The 6000-nt window shown below is 36.7% G+C and overlaps 1 protein-coding gene across 1 annotated transcript in view; it reads left to right on the forward strand.

The window, feature by feature from the left end:
- NLGN1 (neuroligin 1) overlaps positions 1-6000 on the forward strand; it is a 1153390-nt gene that overhangs the window by 24028 nt on the left and 1123362 nt on the right. Inside the window, exon 2 of the mRNA XM_012640175.1 lies at positions 3311-3379. The gene's annotated coding sequence lies outside the window, so the exon portion shown is untranslated. The remainder of the gene's footprint in view (positions 1-3310; positions 3380-6000) is intronic.

A 6000-nucleotide genomic window follows, 5' to 3' on the forward strand; every position in this document is an offset into this window, starting at 1 on the left:
CACAGTTTATTAATTCATTTACCTACTGAAGAACATCTTGGTTGGTTCCAAGTTTTGGAAATTATGAATGAAGCTGCTATAAAATGTCTGTTTGTAGGTTTCTGTGTGGACTAAATTTTCAGCTCCTCTGGGTAAATATTAAGGAGTGTGATGGCTGGATCATTTGGTAAAAGTATGTTTAATGTTGTAAGAAATCACCAAACTGTCTTCCAAAGAGGTTATACCATTTGTATTCCTACCAGCAGTGGATGAAAGTTTCCTTTTGTTCCACAGCTTTTGGTATTATAAACATTCTGGACTTTGACCATTCTAATATATGTGTAGAAGTATCTAATTATTGTTTTAATTTATATTTCTCTAATGACATATGATGTGGATCATCTTTTCCTATGATTATTTGCACTAATATAACTTCTTGGTGAGTCTATTAAGACCTGTTTTTTTTAATCAGGTTGTTCATTTTCTTATTGTTGGGTTTTAAGAATTCTTTGTATATTTTGGATAGCAGTCATTTGTCTGATATGTCTTTTGCAAATATTTTCTTCCAGTCTATGGCTTATCTTCTCATTCTCTTAACTGTGTCTTTTGCAGAACATAAGTTTTTAGTTTTAATCCAATCCACTTTATCAATTATGTATTTCGTCAATTATGCCTTTGGTGTTTTTCCTAAAAAGTAATTGTGAAAACAAGGTCATCTAGATTTTTTTCCCTATGTGTCTTCTACAAGTCTCTGTTTTCTTTTAGAGGAAAATGATATTAAATGCCAAGATCTGGGTGCTAAGTGTCTCATTACTATTGGGGTCTCACTGCCCCAGACTCTCTCGTTTTTTTTATTTTTTATTTTGTAAACAGAGTCTCGCTCTGTTGCCCGGGCTAGAGTGCCGTGGTGTCAGCCTAGCTCACAGCAACCTCAAACTCCTGGGCTCAAGCAATCCTCCTGCTTTAGCCTCTCGAGTACCTGGGACTACAGACACGCGCCACCATACCCGGCTAATTTTTTTCTATATATTTTTAGTTGTCCAGATAATTTCTTTCTGTTTTTTTAGTAGAGACGGGGTCTTGCTCTTGCTCAGGCTGCTCTCGAACTCCTGACCTGAAGCAATCCTCCCGCCTCAGCCTCCCAGAGTGCTAGGATTACAGGCGTGAGCCACTGTGACCGGCCCACACTGTCTCTTAGTGGACAGAGCTGGGCAATATATATTCATAAATATTTGCATCTCTTTATATTCCTATATTTTATCTATTAAAAATAATAAATTTACACCAATACCTAAAATTCGAATCAAACACCACAGCATACATTCTGTTTTTCTCTCTTTCTGTGTTTGTAGTTTTTTAAAGAAAGTCTGTGAGAAACATGGTTTTCATTATTCTTAAGATATTTGCTTATTTGATCAATTGCCCTGTATAGAACCAATCTACCCTTGCTGCCACTTCATCCGCATAGATGTCCTCCTCACCCCACCTGGGCTGTGACAGTCCTCATTGGGCTGCTCCCTTGCAGGAACTCACCCGTCAACCTGTTTGGGCTCTAACAGCCTGTGTCTGGACTTGCCCCTTTTTGGACACCTCCTCACCCTGCTCAGGCTCTGACCCCTTCTTCCCAGCCATCATGGATTGAAACTGTTTCCTGTGAGGATGCCTACCTAATTCTGCCTCACCCAATTACTTTGACCTAATCTTCAGTAAGGAAAAAGAAAGCAGAAGGGAAGAGGGCCAGATCTTTTACGGCCCTCAGTAAGATTTATACTTCTGTCATTAGCTTTCTTAGATTCCTAGCTATTTATATTTCTGATTGTATTATGTATATTTCCTTTGTTTCCTTATTTTCTCTTTATTATTGGTACATAGATAAGTTTTTATTTATATGTTGAGTGTTTAATTTATTGCCAATGAAGTCCTCGAGCTCTTCTATGTAGGTTTGATCATTTCTCAATTTAAGAATCATAATTTTATCTATAAATAGGGATCGTTTTGCTCTCCCCTCATATGAATTTAATCTGATTTTTCCTTAAACATTAGTTTTCCTATCACTTTATACTTAATGGAAGTTTTCTTAAAGTGATAGTTTTTTGTAGTTGAGAAACTCTTGGGTTGGGTTGTATAATTAGCATTTGCAGGCAATGAGTTATTTTAATAAAAGTGTTCCTAAAAATTCATTGCTTAGTATTAAGATTTAATTTTGATTTAATATATAAAGTTACAAAATTTAGAATAGTGAAAGACTTTTAAAAATATTTAAGAATCAGCCAAAATGCTGCTTTGTATTTAGGCTTACATTTTTTTCTTCCAGATTGTAGAAGTAGAAAACACATGATTACACAGAAATCTGGAATAGTCTTTAATCTAAAGTTCTTAACCAGAAGGTGGGGGTTGTATGGGGTGGGGAATTATGAAATTAAAACTATTTATTATGTTTGATTCATATTAAGCAATTTTTAGACATACTTGAATTACTCAAAATATTTTTCTGTCAAATTTTCATTTGTTCTCCAAAAATCTTCTAAAAGTATCAAAAGCATAGCATAGCAAAGTAGATTGTAATGTTTATATTCTTGTTCCTGAAGTAATACCTGAGCTCTTTGTACCAGTGGTTTTCAAATTTTAACATGCTTATGAATTACCTGGTTATGGGGGATAGAAAATTGAATTTTATCAAACACTCCAGGTGATTGCAATTCATGGGCTTCACCTAAGAAACACTGATTTAGAGTGAGACAATGTTTAAATAAATGTCTCAACTAGTATACTCTTGTTCAAGGTGCAAAAAGTAGAAATATTTTTTTCCAGTGAGGATATCAGAATTCAGGGACTAGAAGGCATCATGAAGTTGGAGTCAACTGCATTCTGTATAATCTACTTCTAGAATTATATAGATTGAGATGTTCACCATCTCTTTTGGTTGATGTTCAACAGTTCTTTCGGATCAAGAGCTAAGTTTCTTGAATGTTCCTATCCTTTCTGAGGTTTTTATTGAAATGATATCATACAAAATAGCTTAGAAGGAATTGTAAAGCCACTCTATTTTGTAGTTATTTATCCAATTTTCAGTGTTTAAGAAGCTTTTCTCTAGGAAAGAATAAGTTCAGAATTATCTGTGAATAGCTACACAATAATGGTTGTTGCTGGAAACTCCTAAGTATAGCACATGTTTCAGAGAAAATTTTTTGGTCATTTGATCTAATGTAAAACTAAAAAGGTGGCCTGAAGTTCACCCAATGGTTGAAAATACGTAGGTGTTCAGTTCCATGTAACTAATGTGATACTTTCTCTGCTGGTCTCTTTGCTTTCTGTCACTTCTGAGGACCAGAGCTGTGAAGCTTGAGGCCACTCAGGTTCCAAATTTGTGACAAATCCCCCAGGGCTCACTGGAGTGGCAGTAAGTTCTCACAGTTTGATTTCCTTTCAATCACTGAAGTGTTAGAAAAGTAACAGCAAAGGCTCCCATGTAAAACAGCAATTCTGCTTCCTGACTATCTGCCATAGTCATGACTTACCTCTTCCGTTACATCAATTTTTTTTGCTGAACAATTTTAATACTTTTTTCCATATAATATGCATTATAGTTTTCACAAGCTGCCACAGTCCTCTAACTGTGCTGGGTGTAGCCACTGTTTCTCACATTTTTCCTCCTTCTACCCTCATCACCTGACATAGAAACATTAATTTTATTTTTGAAAATTTCTTTACCTTTTTAAGCTGTTATTTCTACTTTGAATATATGATGTTTTTATGTTATGAAGTTTTATATTCTTGTAATAGTATGGATATATGTAAACATCTCTTATGTTCACTGAGGCATTATTTTGTGATATTTTGTCAGTTCGATAAAAGAGTCATTTTTATGGGAAATTGTAGTAAAAGTCTATGCCAGGCATTTAATCAAGGAGGAAGGAAAACATCATTTTTAATAAGAGAGGGATATTATGAGAAAAAATAGTGGCTTTTGGGCCGGGCAGAACCACTGGTACCAAACTGATCCTCTGCTCTTTGTAACAATACCAAGAAACAAACTGACTAAACTACAACAGCTAGAACCAAATCAAACAACACATCATCTGCATTATTCGAGCATGTCTTAAATTCCCCATTTTAAATCAATTTATCAAATACTAACTGAACCCAGTACTTTCTGAGAAAAAAGACAGAAATTATTATTATTTAGCCTTAGCAAAGAAAGTAAGAAATCCATTTTAAATCACCAGCATTAAAAGCAAAACAATTTTTCACTGTCATCATCCAAATATGCAAGTAAAAAAAACATCTAGAATATATTTCCCAATATTAAAATTATTTCAGAGCAGCTAGGGAAGACTAGCTACTCTGCACACATTTTCTGTTTGTTCTGGTAGTGGCTCCCATTCTTTGGCAAACAATGAATGGCACACATATGAGTTCTGGAACATGTTTTAATAATTCTGAATTTCCTACCACTCATGACCTAGCTCTTATGATTTGGGAACCTTATAATATAGAAGCCATATGGGGATGACTCTATATCTGTGGCCGAGAGAGTTCATTTCTAGGTATGGTTTAACTGTGTGTCCCATTAATGCTATAATATAGCTGCAGGTTATTATCTGTGACCCAACACACTCAGATCCATGTTTTGCTCTTCTCTCTCTTGTTCTATGCCCTAGGAGGTCGACTTTGGCCTCTGTATGCTGCATCTAGCCACACTTCCTTGAGAGCAGGCTTCTTTTTGAAATCCAACAGATGCAAGTCAATGGCAGGAGAACAAAGAGTAAGAGAGAGAGAGTTTGGGTTATTTCCCCCTCATTCTTTCCTGCTCTGGGCCATCATTTCTAGCAGTGACTACATCCTTCTATGACTACAACCCCTAGTTGGGTGTCCCTTTGTCCATGCCTCCAGCTCCAACTATACTCCAGAACCTATTTTTCCTCTTGCCCTTAGGCTAATAATAACTACCTTCTGTTGCTATTTTCTGGGTGCTGCGACATTCCTTCTTGCTTTCTTTCACCCTGCCCAGATCTGTAAGTCATCCTTATTAAAACTTTTCAAATTGAATTCTGATCCCTGCATGGCTGACACAGCCATGTAGCTAGTAATAAGAAGCACTCCATAAAACATTTGACTATCAAAATTCCATTTTTGTACATAGAAATAAGGTGAGAAACCCAAGAAACACTGGGAAGTTTGAGAAACCCAAGACATGATCTCCTTAGGCATGATCCTTTGTAAAATGCAATTGAAATATAATTTTAGAATCAAAAAATATATACTTGCACACAAACTTGCCTCCATAACTTAAACGTTCAAAATTATATTCAGTTCAAAAATAAAGTTATTATGCTTTGAAAAGAAAAAGAAAGTACTTATGTTGGGAATTGCTTAACTGTTGCTCCCTACTGCTCTTTATCTCCTGCTTTCTTAATTTGCACAGCCAGCTTTTCAGCTGCTGGCACCACCCACCCACCCCAATACCACTGTGTCTGTTATGGCCATAACTACTGCCCTCAACTGCACTCCTACTGAGAGGACGCTATCACCTGCTGTGATCAGAAGCCTTTTAAGGTGGGATGAAGGAAGATGAAGCTTTTCTGGAACATTAGTAGAAGACAGTTGCAGCTGCAATAAAACATGCATTGGAATTTGTCCAGCACCCGTGTATGCAGCCGCTTGCTCCTCCTGCTATTGAACTGTGGTGGATATGATGTTGTTTCTAATCCCAGTTGTACTGACTGGTACTTGGCTTGGTATTGGTTCTTCCTACTCTGACTGGACTCTTTGTTTAGTTTAGTGGACTTGCTTTCCTCTCACTAGGCTGCCCACTTTTGATTTCCTTTAAATCCTGTCCCCAGAATACAAATATGCCAAGTATCATGCAGGAACTTCCACTGTTGTTTCCTCCATTGCTGTTCCTAACACTAGCACTGTTGGCTTTATCTTTGTTGCTGCCTTTGCTTTCACCACCCCTGCTGTCCACCCAGCACCACACACACACACACACACACACACACACACACACACACACACACA

Source organism: Propithecus coquereli, unplaced genomic scaffold (genome assembly GCF_000956105.1).
Source record: "Propithecus coquereli isolate 6110/MARCELLA unplaced genomic scaffold, Pcoq_1.0 Scaffold15, whole genome shotgun sequence".
Classification (NCBI taxonomy): Eukaryota; Metazoa; Chordata; class Mammalia; order Primates; family Indriidae; genus Propithecus; species Propithecus coquereli.